Below are 19577 nucleotides of genomic sequence, written 5' to 3'. Positions count from 1 at the left end.
AATGCCTGCTCTAGAACTCAGTTTCTTGGTGACTCCACATGCTGAGGGACATTGTCTGAACATGGTGATCACTCCTTTCTTGCAGACTCAAACTTGCCGTGGTCTCATAGCGTCCCTCATAAGTTGAGCACTCTTTCCAGTCATTCCTTACAACAGCCCCATCAGGTATGGAGCTTTAGTATCCTCTTCTTACCAGATAAGGAAGTAAGGTACAGGTCATTTAAATAATTTGCTCATGACCAGGTATTAATAGTAAGTCCTCTAGAAGCAGGATTTGAGCTAATGTCATATGAGAGAGAGAGCAAGGAGATCATAATGAGAGGAGGAGATTGGGTCAAAGGAAGACCTGCTTGATTTTTCTTTTCTTTTTTAATAAAACAGACTTGAGTTCCTCCTTCCTTTCCCATTTTTTGGACTTTTTTTTTTTTGATCAACACAAAGCATGTGTTGGACCAAATGATTTCCTGTTCTTTCTTATCATTTTCTTGCTTGTTTGTTTGAGTGATGGTAACAGCAGACCCACTGCGTTGCAGAACGCTCTGTGACTCAGTCTTTCTTACCTTGTCTATTCTTGGACCTTCTTGGTTTGGCACCTAGAGCATCACAGCTCCTGGACAGTCTCAGTTTGCAGATGTACTAGTCCCAACCTGTAACCCTGGAGACTGCAAAGATCTGATTGCTTTCTTTTTCATTCTCTGTTTTTGATGAAAAAAAATAAAGAGACTATACAAACCGTTGTGAGATTCTGCATGATACACAGCTGGGACAGACATGATTTTCTCCTGAGTTTCTGGACACCACAGGAGTCCTCTGACAGTGGCACGTGTGGGGAGGGTAGGGATGGGCTGTGGAACATTCTCACTAAAGTCTGTTTGTCACCAGCCTGGGGCGCTCCTGACACCCGGCAGAGTTAGAGTTGGAGCACAGTTAGATAAAGCCTTGAGGATTTGTGCAGGTAGGGTAGAACAAAAGGACAGAAACAAAGGATCAGCTTTTAATGTCTCGGCGGCTAAATCAGGATTAACCTTTTTCGGCTTTTGTGCTGATGAGATTTAGTGAGCCCTGCATGTCTCCTGGCTTAGAAGCAGACTTTTTGCTAAATAAGATTTGTACCGTTTCATAAATATTAACCCAGATATACACAGCCAGTTAAAAGTAATAGTGCCCCTGAGTTGAAATCTATATGTTAATTTCAAATTCTGTTTGAATTGATTGAATTGATATTAGGAGGATTAAAAATCTTTGTCAATTTATGTTTCAAGCCATGCATTAATGAGAAAGGTGAAACACCACAGGCATTTTCTCCAACTTTGATTTTCAATATAAGTAGGGATGATGTCATCTTTCTTTCAACAAAATCATTTAGACCCTGATGGCCCTTGTTTGTCCATTGTCTAACAAGCAGCAAGAACTTTATATTTATACATCAAGGGTAAGTCGCTACAGTTCTTCTTAATAGCTAAGTATGAAGATCATTTTGGGGAACTTGTTATTTGTAAAGTTTTACTACATACCAGGCACTCTATTTTCTGTGTAAACCTATTTAATTCTTAAAGCAACCTATGTTAAAATGAGGATTCTGCCACTCAGTGATATTGAAGTAACTTGCCTGCAGCAGGAGGTAGAGCCAGCTTTTAAGCTCACATATTGTGACTCCAAATCTAGTGCTGTATTCCCACTATATGTAACTTATTTTTCCATAGATAAGGGCTTCCCTGCTAACTCAGCTGGTAAAGAATCTACCTGCAATGCAGGAGATCCCGGTTCTGTTCCTGGGTTGGGACGATCTGCTGGAGAAGGGATAGGCTACCCACTCCAGTATTTTTGGACTTAACCTGGTGGCTCAGTTGGTAAAGAATTCACCTGCAATGTGGGATACCTGGATTCAATCCCTGGGTTGGGAAGATCCTCTGGAGAAGGGAATGGCTACCTACTCCAGTATTCGGCCTGGAGAATTCCATGGACTGTGTACTCCATGGGGTAACAAAGAGTTGGACACGACTGAGCGACTTTCACTTTCACTTTAAGGGTAAAAGACCATGGGCTCTGGCAGCAGAAAAACCTGTAATCAAAAGGCATCTCTGTAGCTACTATAGTTGTGTGACCCTTGGAAGCCACTTAATGTCTCTAATGCTCTATTTCCTTATCTGTAACATGGTGATAATTTTTAACAGACTGAGTTGTTTTAGCGATTACATGAGGTAAAACGCTTAGCATGTTGCTGGGCACATAGCTAGCTCTGTTATGTAGTACTGATTTCAAGCTTTTTTGTGTGTGTGTTTCCTGTTTTAAGTCAAACTTTCGGATGTTCTTGGTAGAGTAACGCACGGGGAATAATTTTTAGAAACACTACCCTTTGGAAAATATGTTGCAAACCTTCTTATGTTTTTACTGCATTTTTCTCTTGTAATGAAGTTCTGTTATACAGGAGAAAGGTTTTACAAGAAAAGAGAAACAGAGTTGATCCTTTATTCTCTATACCCAGGCTGGTTGGATCCTGATGAGTATCCACTAACTAGAGGGCTCTGGGGCTTGATTAGTGGGCATGTATTATAGTGTCATTTGGGCTTACCTAGTCATTATTCATTAACTTAAGGATTCTTTCTGTTCCCTTTTTTTTTATTTTTGCAGACCAAACCCTAGGGCTCAGTTCAAAGGTGAAAAGCCTGTAGTTTTAGGATTTGAATATTTGGAGAGCTAACCTGTGGGTTGAGATCTCAAGGATAACTTAAAAGAACTGATTCTGCTGCTGCTGACAGACTCTGTGCCCTATGCTGGGGGTTGTGCCATCAGAGAGAATGGCTCCATCCGAAAGGGCTTTCAGCCCTTCATTGATCTACCCTTTGATGGAGCCTTAAATGAACCCATCAAACCTTCTGTCTGTAGAAAAAAAAGGTATGACTAGTTTTCAAGCCAAATACTTTATGAGCTAGTTTATGTTGCATTTATGTCTAACAACTGTACATATTAGTGGCTCAAATTAGACTTGTCCCACACTAAGGAAGTCATCTGTCAGCATAGTTGGTGAACTCATAGCTTGATTCACACCCTCCCTTTCATTGCTGTTAATGTTAGTCTTCATTTTTCTTCAACTTTGTCTTATTTTGATGATTTCAGCTACCAGTTGTCCTAGGATAATCTATAACTTTATTTCATGCAAAATAGTCCATTTTACTTACATAATCCACCATATGAATGCCTAAGCAATCTGTGCTGTTTGCCTAGAAAAAAACTTGTGAATATATAACAGAGCCATTTTCTGGCTTTGTGTAATAACTTTGCCATTTGACTTTAGGGGTAAATTGTACCTACATCTTTTGTCCTCTGAATCAAGCCGTATAATTTTCATCACTGTCCATGCTGCTCCAACTAAGTGCAGACAGAAAATGCCACACTGTGCTGACCGGACAACATAAACATTTGGTTCTGTTCACATCATGTGCATGCCATCATATGAAATATATCATATACAAAGGCTTGGTTCTTTGTAATCTGAGGATTTACTCTGCGTGTTTACTTTATTCATCTTTTTTTTGTTTGTTTCCACTGCTCAGAAGTTAGCAGTTGTGCACAGATAACTGCGAAAAGGCCCATTCGCACCTAGGGGATCTGAGAAATGGGTTAAGCAAATGCAGGTGGCTGATGTTGATTTGGGTTAATAACCTCCTTGTGTCAATGTCCACATTCTAGAGCTGATTGGAAATAAAGTTGTCCCATCTCTCACAACTTATCTCCTCCATGCATATATTTTTTGTGTGTGCAATTATATAAGAACCTAGACTAAAATGTAGGATACATAGTCAACGTTTAACATTGATAATCATGGGGGGATTAGGATGGGAGTGTTTATTAACTTTTTACATGTACAATTTTATATTGTTTAACTTGTTACATGAGGCACATAGTACTTTTAAAAAAATCCAATCAAATGAAACAAAAGACAAAATACAGTATTACAAAGAAAAAGTTACAAACTAAATCAGTGTCCAAGATTTAATGTGTGTATAGTTCACCTATAGATTGTTAAACTGCACATTTTGATTCACTAGTTCTGGAGTGGAATCTCTGTTGCTGTAGTTGCTACAAGATCCCAGGTGGTGTCAATGCCATGGACCGATCCAAGGACCACACTTTCAGTAGAAGGGTTTAAGCCTAGAAATAGATAACTGGACTTGGTCCTTATCATGGAAAACAAAGGAAATAGTGTTGTTTTTTAGTTCCACATCAGTTCATCCTATTAAACAAAAAAGAAGATTCTATTTATTTCTCAAGTCTATTTTAAATTTAAAACACTTTTCAAACCAGGCTAGAGAAATGGCTTAACAGGCAGTTGATATGTCTGGAGCATGGTGCTAGCTCAGAGTGAGTACCCCATATAAACAATTATAGTTAACCCTTGAGCAACATGGATTTGGACTGTGTGCATCCACTTATACACAGATTATTTTTCAGTAATCGATACTACAGTAGTACATGATCCACAGTTGGAACCATGAATACAGAGAAATAGTGTATTCAGAGGGCTGACTATAAGTTATACGTAGATTTTCAATTGTGCAAAGGGTCAGAGTCCCTAACCTCCACGTTGTTCAAAGGTCAGCTGTATTTTGTCAATCAAGCATGCATTTGCTTTAAAAGCATTTAGAAGAATTAGCTACAGCCTATGGTCTCAAAGGATTTATTCTCTTGTAGAAATAGGACTTAAAAATCATTTATGCCTGGCAGAAAGTAATGTTTGTAGGAATGTGGGAGATAGGCCTGCTGGTAGGCAAATATAAGGTACATACAAGGGCATTGCAAAGAAGACTGGGATCTCAGGGAGGGAAGCCAAAGCAGGACTAAATTTACAGACCCAGAAGGCATGGAGGGTGCAAAAAGAGCATAGGTTGCCTCTTAGCTGAAGTCATTATTTCTAGAAGGTGACTCTTGGGTGCTTGAAAGAAGCTTAGAGTTTTTCCTAGCTTCAGGTTTCATGCAGCCGAAGTGGGATTAGCTACTGATTAGCTAGGAACTGCTGACTAGGATCAGCTCTGTTCAGCAAAATCTCATTCTCCTCATCACATCCTCATATTCAATTACTCTGACTAAAATAAGTATTTGGGTTGTGTCTGCCAGATGGTCAGCTTTCTTTTCTCTAGAAGAGCTGTTCATTAAAGTGGATTAGGGATAAAAAATACTTGGTAGGAAATGTATAAATAAATGAATTACTTATTATATCTTTGTGCTATTATCTGAAGATTCCAGAAGGGAAATAGAAAAGGACAGAAATACTGTTTAACTCAGATTCCTGCTGCTCCCAAAGCAGATTAGGCAGACAGTGGGCCAACCAGCCTGCACCTTCAGATGCAGGTTTATGCTAGTATGGTTTATCCACGTTATGACTTGGAGTGTGGACCTGTTAGTAATATTTTGTCCCTTGACTAATTTAAATGGGTAGCTTTTTATAGATATTATCATTCTCATGTGATTTTACAACAAATATTTTGTATGCACATGACTTTATTTCAATTAGAAACCCACTTTTTTCCCCAGTAGAAGACAAAATGTAATTTGCATAAAATCCAATAAGAACAAAGAACTTCTACGATGAAAATTGGGTTTAGAAAAGTTTTTCAGAGTTGTGTTCACAGTATTAGGTTGAGGCTACTCTCTTTACCATATACAATTAAAATGTAACTGGCTGTCTAACATGGAAGAGATGAATTTTTCACATTTTCAGCTGAATTGATGACAGTTTCACTTGTGTCCAGTGACAATGAGTGTGAGGAGAAACGTGTCAATATATGAGCATTTGCAAATTAGTGCTCACCTTACAAAATCAGTGAATTCAGAAGTATTTGAATTTTCATTGAGTAAGTAATTTTGATGAACAGTATTGACTGAATATATTACTCAGACTTATCCTTTTAAGTTATATACAGGTGCAGGGTTTTGGAACATGAAGGAATGAGGTTAGGGATGGAGGCACAGAACCGGGGGGAGACAGAATTGTCTAGAGGCTAAGGCCTCGGTTCTAAGGATAGAGTTTATTTTCAGATTCAGATCCCAGTTTTACCACTTAACTGTCTCTGTGATTTTGGAGATGGCTGCTTAACTGAATTTTCTTGTCTTTAAAATGATAGTCTAAATGACATCCAATGAGTTTAAAGCAATTACTTGGTGTGAGATATGGTTGTAAATTCTTTACACAGATTGCTTCATTTAATTATTAAGAATAAGAGCAATTTCATAGACAGAATTATTAAGAAGGGGAACAAATGAGGGCATAAAAAGGACACCATAAATGTTGGCAGCTGCCAATTATGGGTGTGGTCTTTGTAGTTCTTTTCACCATCACCATGATCTCAGATGAGATCTACATCTAGAGGTGGGTGACCTCCTGCTTCTCACTGAGCAGAGTCTGTCACTGGTTGTGTTTATGAAAGTTAGCAATTTTTAGAGCACTGCTTGAGAGGCTTTTATGTCTATATTGGATATATTTGGGAGATTAAAATTATGTCTTTTATTCTTCAACAGGGAATTGAGACTCAAATGGCATCTTGAACTTATCCACCCCTCCAAAATATCTATTGTTCTATTATATGTTTTGAATATTGACATAATTTTATAAATGTTTAACAATTCTTCATTTAGCAAGAAAACTTGTATCTTCAAAATAATAATCAGTAATTGGTAAGAAAAAAAGAAGACCTTGGCTTCTTTCAGCTCTTAGAAAATTCATTTAAGATTATCAGCTAAATATACACATCTAATTATCTAAAATAATATATTCATTTAACAAATACCTACTGATGCCTCTCTATGGCAGGAACAGTTGTAACTTTTGGGGGTGTGGCAATACACAACAGAAATAGAAATATCTGTTGAGGTGACACCCACACAGAAGATCATCATTGCACATGTGTATGTCTTGTTTCTCTCTCAAGAAGTAGAGAGCATAGCTAGAAGAGAGCAATACAGACTGAAATTTTAATGCTGTCCCAGACAGAGCTGCTTTGAGGGATGACATTTGCAAACTGATAGGCTCACTATCGGACTTCTCCCGATGGCTCAGCGGGTAAAGAATCCACCTGCAATGCATGAGACACAGGAGACGAGGGTTCAATTCCTAGGCTGGGAAGATTCCCTGGAGGAGGAAATGGCAACCCACTCCAGTATTCTTGCCTGGAAAAATCCCACGGACAGAGGAGCCTGGCCGGCTACGTACCATGGGATCACAAAGAGTCGGACACGGCTGAGCGGGTAAGCACACACACACGAGCTCACTGTTAGTTGTCAGTGATGCAGCCTTTGCTCTGCTTAAGGGAAATGATACCCTCGGTGTATTTTGGATGCCCTGAAATATTCACTGTCAGCTCCATTTCCCAATGTATTAATAGCATGTGAATGTGAGTTATCTGGAATGAATGACCAACACAGGGCAGATGACAGAGCACCTCAGGAGGCTAAATATCTGTCAGTCTCAGCAGTGGCAGGCAGCCTCTGGGCAGAGCTGGAGAGCGGGGCTGAGGGTCATGGGTCAGTCAGCAAACACTAAAAATTTCAGCCACCTAGGAACAATTCTTTTTCTTTCTGTTTTTTAAATCTGCACATCTTCCTTTCAAACAGTTTGAGTTTCCCCCAAGGTTCCTTTCTCCCAGCTCCTGCAACCTGCCTGCTCCAGAAGGCCCTAGCCCATATGCTGGATGGGGCTTTGGAAATCTTTTACCTTGAGAAAGATGGTGGGAGAGAAACAGCCTGTCGGCTCTGTTTGGCATTGTGAGCATATATTGTACCTCCTTGAAGAAGTACTCCAAGGTTGCCAGTTGTATTTAGGTTGTTTACTCATTGTACTTCCTTTCTACCTCATTTTAATAAGCATCCTTTTTTCTTTCTTTTTTTTTTTTTTTTTACTACATCACAATTTTGGATTTTTGAAATCAGAAGAAGTTAACAACTGGTGGATTTTCTGCCTTCACTTTGCAAAAGGAGAAAGATATATTTATTTAATTTTAGTTCTTTTAATTACAGATAAAGTCTTGAGGATAAAATAAACCTAATTTAGGTTAGGGAAAGCAGTGGGAGGAAGTGGCTTTCACCCTTACTGCTTCTCCCACAGACAGCTACATGGGAAATTACCCCATGAATGACTCTTAGTCTTTCCTATGGCTGACCTAAAGTCTCAAAGGGTTAAAGCACTTTACACACACACACACACACACACTCTCTCTCTCTCTCTCACACTATTTAGTAGGCCTTTTAAAATATGAAATTACTTTTAGAATCTCTTATATGTTTTCTTGAAAAAGAAAACTAATATTTCTAGAAAGAGAAAACAGTCAGCATAGAGAATCTCATATTCAAACTCAACAAACTGTATTACGGACAATAGAAATCAAAAGACAGGGAGAACTCTTTTAAGGAAAAAAATCCCTATTTTCCCCACTTATTTCCATACTTCAAAGTTTTTTTTTTTTTTTACAAAATTTACTTTTTTATTTACTGATATTACATTCAAATTTTATTTTGCAGTTAAATAAAATTTGTCTCATTTATTTTCATTTTTTGCTCCTTTGTTTTTAAAGTCCTGGTCAAATCTGTTTGTGGATACTATTTAATAAAGAGTTAGGAGATTTAAGCGTTTTTACCTGAATTGAAAAGAATAAATGACTCTGTCCTGTGACGAGGGGTCCCTATGTCCAGCTGACCTCTATCTGCTGCCCTTGAATGTAGCACTTCCCCAGGAGCATCAGGAGGACCCCTTTGCTCTCCCTCCTCTTCATTCCTGCCCTCACACTGCTCATGTGGTTTTGATGGGACAGTCATGTTTGCGTAGATGACTCACAGATCTACTTCTCTGGGCCTGACTTCTCTCCTGGGCTCCAATTGCATTTCCCTCTCTTCCTGATAACATGGCAGTCCTACCCTGACTTCAGTCAGTACATCTAAAAGTGGGCTCTCCTTTTGAGAACACTCTACTTTCTCTCAAGTCCCATGCTAGGCTTCCATATTTCTTTCAATGCACCTTCACTCGCACTGCACCTGAAAACTTCAGTCTGCCTTGAGTTTTCCTTTCCCTCCCATCCCTAACATGTAGCAGTGGTTTGGGACGATCCCATTGGCTCTCCCTTTCTACAGCCTCTCCTCTTCTCACTTGTTATTTCCCACCACCAGCACCCCAACCTTAACCCTACTCTCCTCATGTCTGGGTTGTAGCAAAGATGGTTGGACTGATTTCCCCCTTTTGCCCCCACTCACTTATCTTTTCTCTTTTCACATCTGATTAATATGTACATAAAGGATGGGGTGATACTATAGAACTCTTGTATTCCCAGAAGAGAAATTTCCATAATACAGCATTCAAATTCTGTTTTGTTTGGTTTTTCAAAAGGACAGAAGGTCACTTCTAATATTTGCCATATGTGTCTGGTTAGAAATTTGAACTTCAACATAGTGCAGGTTTCATTAAAAGTGTTATGCAGATGTGTTCATTTTCTATGATTATTAGTTGACTAAGAGACGGGGAAACAGTGGAAGCAGTGTCAGACTTTACTTTTTTTGGGCTCCAAAATCACTGCAGATGGTGATTGCAGCCATGAAATTAAAAGACGCTTACTTCTTGGAAGGAAAGTTATGACCAACCTAGATAGCGTATTAAAAAGCAGAGGCATTACTTTGCCAACAAAGGTCTGTCTAGTCAAGGCTATGGTTTTTCCAGTGGTCATGTATGGATGTGAGAGTTGGACTGTGAAGAAAGCTGAGTGCCGAAAAATTGATGCTTTTGGAAGTGTGGTGTTGGAGTAGACTCTTGAGAGTCCCTTGGACTGCAAGGAGATCCAACCAGGCCGTTCTAAAGAAGATCAGTCCTAGGTGTTCATTGGAAGGACTGATGCTGAAGCTGAAACTCCAATACTTTGGCCACCTCGTGTGAAGAGTTGACTCATTGGAAAAGACCCTGATGCTGGGAGGGATTGGGGACAGGAGGGGAAGGGGATGACAGAGGATGAGATGGCTGGATGGCACCATGACTCAATGGACATGAGTCTGAGTAAACTCCGGGAGTTGGTGATGGACAGGGAGGTCTGGTGTGCTGCGATTCATGGGGTCACAAAGAGTCAGACACGACTGAGCGACTGAACTGAACTGAACTGAACTGAAGAGGGTTTCTATGGTAGTATAAGTAGGTTTTACATGTACAGCACAATGTGAAGAAAACATAATTTGGGCTGCTAATACACATTTTTATTTGAAAAAAGATTTAAATTGAGTAAGAAAATCTTTTATCTTCCTAGTAGCTGAAAGATTTTTAATTTATAGTTGTACCTTCAGCTGTAAAAGAGGATAAATACACTTTTGAAATGTTCATTTTAAGCAAATATTTAAACTCAAAAAGAAATAGTTCAGTCGGCCAAATGGTCTTTTAAAGGAATCAGAGCAGGAACACCTAAGTTGACCAATGGTGGTTCTTAGTCATGGTAGAATTCAAGTCATTTACTCTGAGGAAAGAATCACAATTTATTTAACCTTTCTCTTCTCAGTGTGAAGAATTTGGGAATAGAGCACATGTATCTTTTAAAATATTTGCCTAGAAATATGATACTTATGCTTTGGAAGGAAAATGGCACAGTTTTTCTATGCCACAGTTATAGACAGACTTAGTTTCAAACATCATTTTATTTAATAGCAAATAATGAGAACAGTAACAAAACATCTTAACCCATCATCATCAACTCCAAGCAAGCAAACAAGAAATGCTGTACCTTTTTTATGGTAATTTGGATCCAGTGTTTTCAAGTGCTGCTGGGAAGGGGAAGTCAATGCCATCTTATATTTTAGCTAACTTATTTCCTTCATCCAACTCTTGTATGCATGTATCACCCTTTGTGAAAGGGGACCCGAGAAGGCTCCAGGACATATGTGTTCAAAAGTGATTCATTATTTACTTTTTTCACCCCGTGGAAATTTTAGTTGCTTCTTCTGTGCAGAATTTGTAAATTTTTCATGTTACTCCAGAAAGGCGAATTCCTGTGTCTTTATAGTGGATATCACACATGGCCTTTTGAATCACATAACTGAGCAAATCCTTAAGATATCTGGGCCATTGTAGTGGCCTGAATTTACATTCAAAATCAGAGAAATCATGTGGTAGAATCATTTTCTCTATAAGTCACTGATGCCTGAATTGTATACCAGTTTCTCTGCAGAGATAATTTTCAGTAACTTTACCAATGACTTCCCAAGTTGCTAACTCGAAAGCATTCACCTTATATTTTGCTCATAAGACCTGGCTAACTATCACCTTTCTTTGAAACATTTTATCTCTTGGCTCTCATGACACCATCTTCTTTTGAATTTTTCTTTCTCCTCTGATTTCTCTTTCTCAAGTTCCTTTGAAGATGTGTTTTTCTCTTGTTGTTGTTCAATCACTAAAGTCATATCTGACTCTTTGCAGCCCCATGGATGGCAGCACGCCAGGCTGTCCTGTCCTTCACTGTCTCCTGGAGTTTGCTCCAATGCATGTCCATTAAATCGGTGATGTTATCTAATCATCTCATCCTCTGCCACCCCTTTCTCCTTTTGCCTTCAATCTTTCCCAGAATCAGGGTCTTTTTCAATGAGTTGTCTCTTTGCATCAGGTGGATAAAGTATTAGAACTTCAGCTTTAGCATCATTCCTTCCAGTGAACATTCAGGATTGATTTCCTTTAGGATTGACTGGTTTGATCTTCTTGCAGTCCAAGGGACTCTCAAGAGTCTTCTCCAAGACCACAGTTCTAAAGTATCAACTCTTTAGCGCTCTTTATGATCCAGGTCTCACATCTGTGCATGACTACTGAAAAAACCATAGCTTTGACTATATGGACCTTTGTCGGCAAGTCATGTCTCTGCTTTTTAACATGCTGTCTAGATTTGTCATAACTTTCCTTCCAAGGAGCAAGTTTTTGAATTTGTGGCTGCAGTCATCATCTGCAGCAATTTTGGAGCCTGAGAAAGGAAAATCTGTCACTGCTTTCATTTTTTCCCCTTACTATTTGCCATGGAGTGATGGGATTGGATGCCATGTTCTTAGTTTTTTGAAAGTTGAGTTTTAAGCTAGTTTTTTCAACTCTTCTCTTTCATCCTCATCAAGAGACTCTTTAGTTCCTCTTCACTTTCTGCCATTAGAGTGATATTATCTGCGTATCTGAGATTGTTGATATTTTCCCTGGCAGTCTCTATTCTAGCTTATGATTCATCCATCATTCTTTCTCTTACCAGCCAGTATTTGTCCTGGGCTCTTTTCTGGTCTTACTCTACACTCTTCTTCTAGGCATTTTCATCCTTGGGTTTAAATTCTAGCCATAAAAAGACAAATCCAAAATTTCAATCTCAGACTCACATGAAGACCAGAACCACACATTCGAAAGGATGTTCCAAAAATCACTCTGATATACCATTGATGTCTCAACAATCTTTTCCCCAAAGTTGCTTTTCCTCAGTTTTTCTCCTCTCAGGGCATGGTGCTTCTAACAACACACTGGTATGAGCTAGAAACTGGAAGCCATCTTTGACTTCTTCCTCTGTTTCAATACCCACACCCCTTAACGACTCCTTTTCCTAGCCTATCTTGAATCTCCATCTCTCCATCTTTGCCTTCCCTACCCTGGATCAACTCAAAGTCACATTTTTCCTGCAAATGCTTTCACAGCTTCCTGCCTTGGGCTTCCTAATTTTTCCTCATCTTCCTAATAACTCTTCAGATTTCAGACTTTTATCCTCTTACAATCCTTTTCCCATACTGCATCCAAATTGATGGTTTACACTTTAAATTGAATTATACTACCTTATTTGAAGCTTGCATTGACTTTTTATTAAACTTAGAATAAAACACAAACTTTTCAATAAGACTGGTGCACAGGGCACTGTGGGATCCGACCCTTGCCCACCTCCTTCTCCGGTCTCATGTTGTGCTTCTTTCTTCTTTGTTCAGGATACGTTCTTTTTCTTAGTGTCAACTACAAATTGACTCTTGCTGTTAGCATTTGCAATCTGCCTCTATAGGATTAAATCATGTTGCTGCTACAGCTACTGATTTTCAACACCCCCTGAGAGGAGTTCAGGATGGAGAGCAGAAATGAGGCATTCTGGACTCAGGGAAAAACTGCCAGGATGGGTCTTCAGATAGAGATTGTTCAGGAGCTAATTTTATAAGCCCAATTCTTATATCTCCCTCTTATCTAGAAAAACACTAAAATCCTTCATGGTGACAGCTGTTCCTCGTGACTAGCAAAGCTTCACAAAACTAGTAGAAACCTTCTGGAAAAATGTGTGCTTGATTGCATTTATTCCCCCCTCACCAGAATCACATATATATTATTAGCCTTCCTGCCTGCCTCTTTGGAGCAGTTTCTCACAGCTATCTGAGGTGCCGTCTTCTGGGCTGCACTCCTCATTTTGCCCCAAATAAAACTTAACTTGCAACTCTCATGCTGTGCATTCTTTTATAATTGATATTATTATTATTTTTTGTTGTTAACATTTTGCCCCAGTTTAATTGAGGTATAATTGGCATATAGTGTGTACATTTAAGGTGTACAGTGTGATGATTTGATAAATGCATATATATATTGTGAAAAGTTTACCACGATAATGTCAGTTAACACATCCTTCACATCACATAATTATTATTTTTTTGGTACCTGTTATAGTGAGAACAGTTAAGATCTTTGTTCACAGCAACTTTTAAGTATACAATACAGTATTGTCAACTATAGTCACTCTGCTATACATTAAATAAATCCCTGGAATTTATTCACCTTATAACTGAAAGTCTGTATCCTATGCCTGTTATCTCTCCCTATTCCTCACTCCCCCCCTCCCCCCCACACCCCCCTCAGTTCCCTGTAACTCTCAACTTACTTTCTGTTTCTATGAGATTAATGGTTTAAGATTCCACATTTAAATGAGATCGTGCAGTATTTGTTTTCCGCTGTTTGACTTATTTTGTTCAGTATAATGCCTTCAGGGTCCATTCATGTTGATATAAATGGTAGGATTTCCTTTTTTTATGACTGGATAATATGTATTGTATATATGTAAACATAAGAGTGAGATGTTTATCTTTCTCATTTTCTGTATCCATTCTTCTGTCTAGGGATACCTGAGTTGTTTGTCTTGGCTGTTGTGAATAATGCTGCTGTGAACACTGGAGAGCAGATATCTTTTTGAGATAGTGATTTAATTTTCATTGAATATATACCAAGAAGTGGGTTTGTTGATTATATGGTAGTCCTATTTTAATTTTTTGAGGAAACTCCTTACTGTTTTCATAGTAGCTGTATGAATTTACATACCCACTGACAGTGCATTAGATTTTCCTTTTCTCTACATTCTTCCCAGCAATTGTGGATATTTAAAAGATAATTTTTAGTTAATGGCAAATAATGGCAATAATCATTTGTCTTGTGTTTTTGTGGATAACCACTCTAACAGGGGTGAGGTCAAAACTATCATTATGGTTTTGACTTACATCTCCCTGGTTATTAGTGATGCCAAGTACCTTTTCATGTACTTGTCGGTCATTTGTATGTCTTCTTTGGAAAAATACTCATTCAGGTCCTTTGTACATCTTTTAATTGGGTAATTTGCCTTTTCCCCTTTTGAGTTGTATGAGTTCTTTACATGTTTTGGATACTGACACCTGGTCAGCTATGTGATTTTCACATATTTTCTCCCATTCTCTAAGGTGCTTTTTCATCATGTTGATTGTTTCCTTTGCTGAGCAGAAGCTTTCTGGTGTTCTTCATCCCATTTGTTGACTTTTGGTTGTGTTGCTTGTGCTTTTGGTGTCATTACCAATGTCTAGGAGCTTTCCCCCTAAGTTTTCTCCTAGGAGCTTTATGGTTTCATGTTTTATGTTTAGGTTCATAATCTATTTTGAGATTATTTTGTGAATGATTGAAGATAGTAGTTTAAATTAATTCTTTTACATGTTGAATATCTGGTTTTTCTGAGCACAGTTTATTGAAGAGACTATCTTTTCCCCATTGAGTATTCTTGGCTCCTTTGTCAAATATTAGTTGATTCCATGTGCATGGGATTCTTTCTGGGCTCTCGGTTCTGTTCCACTGACCTATGTGTCTGTTTTTATGCCAGTGCCATACTGTAACTTTGTAATACAGTTTGAGACCAGGAAATGTGATGCCTCCAGTTTTGTTTTACTTTCTCAACATTGCTTTGACCATTTAGGGCCTTTTGTGGTCCATACAAATTTTAGGATTGTTTTTTGTATTTTTGTGGAAAATGCCATTAGGATTTTGATAGAGATTATACTGATGGCTCTGGATAATGTGGAAGTTTTAACAATACTAATCCCTGTCCATTAACAATGAATATGTTTCCATTTATGTGTGTTTCCTTTAGTTTCTTTCATCAATATTTTATAGATTTGTTGTATATATCATTCACTTTTTAGAATGACTTTATTCCTAATTATTCTATTGTCTTTGCTGCTATTATAAATAGTATGTGCTCATCCCCTCAGTCATATCTGACTCTTTGTGACCCCATGGACTGAAGCCTGCCAGGCTCCTCTGTCTATGTGGATTCTCCAGGCAAGAATACTGGAGTGGGTTGCATGCCCTGCTCCAGGGGATATTCCCAAGATCAAACCCAGGTCTCCCACATTGCAGGTGGGTTATTTACTGTCTGAGCCACTAGGAGAGCCTGTAAATAGTATGGGTTTTTAAATTTCTTTTTCAGATAGCTCACTGTTAGTATCTAGAAACACAATGAATTTTTATATGTTAATTTGGTATCCTGAAACTTTACTGAATTTGTTTATTCTAACATTTCTGTTGGTCTTTATAATAATTTTCTATATTCAAGATAATGTCATCAGCATGACACAGTTTTACTTCTTCCTTTCCAATCTGGAAGCTTTTTATTTCTGGTTTTGATTACTCTGGCTTGGACTCACAGGACGATGTTGAAAAGGAGCGTTGAGACTGGGCTGTCTTCTCCCGTTCCTGATCGGTGCCTGTGTAGCGACAGGGGCCAGTTGCGGACATCCACATGGTGGCGGGGGCCAGGGCCAGCAGCAAGGGCTGCGCCCGCTCCGATGCACTTGCAGCTGCAGGGGCCCTGGTGTCAGCGTGCAGTCCTGTGGCCACAGGGTCTCCCCACTTGTGTTTGGTGAAGAAAGCTGGGCCTATGAGATGTAGGTGCACAGCTGGAGGAGTGTGCGGCGGTTAAGCCCACAGGACAGGCCAGCGACAAGAGTCAGGGCTGGATCTGGGGCTCGTAAGCAGCTCTGTAAGGGCTCCGTCTGTCAGCATCCACCCCTGTGTCTCCAGTATCTGAGCCAGATTCTCACCGTGAGGATTAGAGGAAAATTCCTTCCTAGTTCTTGAAATAGACTTTCTCCATCTTGCTGACTTTGCATTCCTTTTCCTGGAGCACTGTCCCCCAACTCTGCCTGGCAGTACCTACTAATTCTTTAGTAATCAGCCTTAAAATCACCTTGTCAAGAATTTTCTTTAACCAGGGCCCCCTGTTATGACCTCTCATTAATCACTTTGTTTTTCCCTTGTAGAAATTATCCTGCATTTATTTGAGAGATTACCTCTCTCGTATTACACTCCCTAGGAAACCTGAATCCCTGAAGCCCTGACATTTTTTCTTTCACTCATTCTAGATTTTGTTTTCTGTTTTCCCAATGTCCACATAAGCACGATGGCGCTCAGGTCATGCCCATCTCTTCCAAACTCCTTGGTTAGTGAAATCATGTTGGTAGCTTGAAATCAGCTGTGATGAGTTAGTATGTACACCATGGAATTGGGTACTTGTTATAAATCAGGTGCCCCTCCTCCTAACTAGTTCTTAAACATTTAGCATCAAACTATTGCACATATCTATACGTACATATAATTTTTACTGACCCCTTGTGTTAGTCAGCTTCCTGTTTTAAGATTTATCTCACGTAATATAATAATTGCATTGTAGATCTTTTTTATCCTCATTTTAGTTATTTTCCACGTAGCTTTACAAGTGTCAGATTCTTATCACATGTAGCATACAGGCATCATATTTACCACTTAGTAAATATTTGTGCTCATTCTCAGTTGATTCAATCATGTCTGACTCCTTGCGACCCCGTGGACTATAGCCTGCCAGGTTCCTCTGTCCATGGGATTTTCCTGGCGAGAATACTGGAGTCTTTTGCTATGCCCTCCAGGGGATCTTCCCAACCCAAGGATCGAATCTGTGTCTCCTGAATCTCCTGCATTGCTGGCAGATTCTTTACTGACTGAGCTATCAGAGAAAGCTTAATAAATATTAAATAATTTTATATAGTCAAAAGAATAACTTGGTAAAGATAAGCCTGCAAAAGAAACATTGCTTATCCTTCTTCTATTCTCTTTAATAATAAATAAGTTCTGGTTATTTATTATTGCAACATCTTGGATGTTAATTTTCTGTTTTAAATGTTTTTAAATTGTAAGACATCTTTATGTTTTCTTAGAATCCTAGCTCTTAATACCTTCCCCATAACAACAACAAATAATATAAGAGAGTTGAATGTTATCTAGGAAGTTTAAGGGAAATATGAGCTAAAAGCTGTGTAACAAGCTCAGATTGCCTTTCAGGTATAAAGTCAACAGACTGAAAATAAAGTTCTTTATGAATAACCTATTATATTATGAAATCCAGCCCAGCCAAGAGGTGAATCAAAATAATGAATAAATAGAAAAAAAACTTGTAAAAAAATTGATATGACTGTTTGAATCCTTTTGAGTTTAAAACATGAAGTCACTATGAGAACTGTGATTGTAGAACTAAATCTAAATATTATAAGCATTAAGCATAAGAAAATGATTAACAAAAAAAGATGTGAAGGAAGGTTAAGTAGGAAGATATGTAAGATTAATACTTTATCTCTTACAGGCCATCAGCGGATATCGCCTAAAATTAAAATTATTCTTTTTTCTTAAAGGTTTTGTATATTACATATATTTTTAAACTTTTTATTTAATATTGAGGTATAGCTGATTAACAGTGTTGTGATAGTTTCAGATGAACAGGGAAGGGACTCGGCCATACATATACATGTATCCATTCTCCCCCAAACTCCCCTCCCATCCAGACTCTACATAACATTGAGAAGAGCTCCATGTGCTATACAGTAGGTCCTTGTTGGTTACCCATTTAAAATATAACAGTGTGTAATGTCCATCCCAAACTCCCTAACCATCCCTTCTCCCCATCCTTATCCCCCCACCCCCAGCAACCAGAACTGTTCTCGAAGTCTTTGAGTCTTTCTGTTTTGTCAGTATCATTTCTTTTTAGACTCCACCTATATGGGATGTCATATGCTATTTCTCCTTCTCTGACTTATTTCACTCTATGACGATCTCTAGGTCCTTCAGTGTTGCTGCAAATGGCATTATTTCATTCTTTTTAATGGCTGAGTAATATTCCACTGTATTGTATATTATAGTTTTAACATGGGAAGAATCTCTTTGTTGTTCAGTTGTGTCCGACTCTTTGAGACCCCATGGACTGCAGCACACCAGGATTCCCTGTCCTTCACCATCTCCCCAAGTTTGCTCAAACTCATGTCCATTGAATCAGTGATGCCATCCAACCATCTCATCCTCTGTTGTCCCCTTCTCCTCCTGCCTTCAATCTTTCCCAGCATCAGGGTCTTTTCCAGTGAGTCAGTTCTTTGCATCGGATGGCGAGTCCTTTGCATCAGTCCTTCCAATGAACACTCAGGACTGATCTCCTTTAGGATTGACTGGCTGGATCTCCTTGCAGCCCAAGGGACTCTCAAGAGTTTTCTTCAGCGCCACAGTTTGAAGGCATCAATTCTTCAGCCCTCAACCTTTTTTATTGTCCAGCTCTCACATCCCTACATGACTACTGAAAAAACGAACCTTTGTAGGCAATGTAATATCTCTGCTTTTTAATACACTATCTAGGTTTGTCATTGATTTTCTTCCAAGAGTCTGTCTAAAATTTTGCTATGTCACTTTACTTTCTTTAATTTCACTTTACAATTTACTTTATTTTCTTCTGTTAAATTTAGGTAAAATTAAACTGAAGATTTTTATTAAAAAGTAGAATGTATCATGTAGATCTATTTTAATGAAATTATTGCAATGCATTCTTAAATCTGTCTGCCTGTGTTTTATTTGTCCATATACATTGAGATATGTCTATAAAGTTATCTACCAAACATCAAAGGTAATTAGGGAGATTCAGGTGATTTTTAAAATTCTTTATTATTACCTGATTTCTTTGTGAGCAGGATTCACTTTTATAAGTCAACACATCCTTTGTTCTTCAAATAATCATTGAATACTTTGTTTATTGCATTAAATCTGGTTATTAAGAATTTATACTTAGGCAAGATATCACCTAGACAATAATTTTATTTTGTGTGCCTTAATTAAACATATTGGTGAACAAGGAATCAACTTTGAGTTAGTTTTAAACAGTAAGTAATTTGGATATTGGAAACTAACTCTCTGTTTTGAGTCCAGTTGAGGAGCAGGGTTTGCACAATCTCTGCTCTTTCCATTAATGAAAAACACTGGCAAGGCATCCCAGGGTTTG

Source organism: Dama dama, chromosome 25, assembly GCF_033118175.1.
Source record: "Dama dama isolate Ldn47 chromosome 25, ASM3311817v1, whole genome shotgun sequence".
Taxonomy (NCBI): domain Eukaryota; kingdom Metazoa; phylum Chordata; class Mammalia; order Artiodactyla; family Cervidae; genus Dama; species Dama dama.
This window is presented reverse-complemented; position numbering follows the sequence as displayed.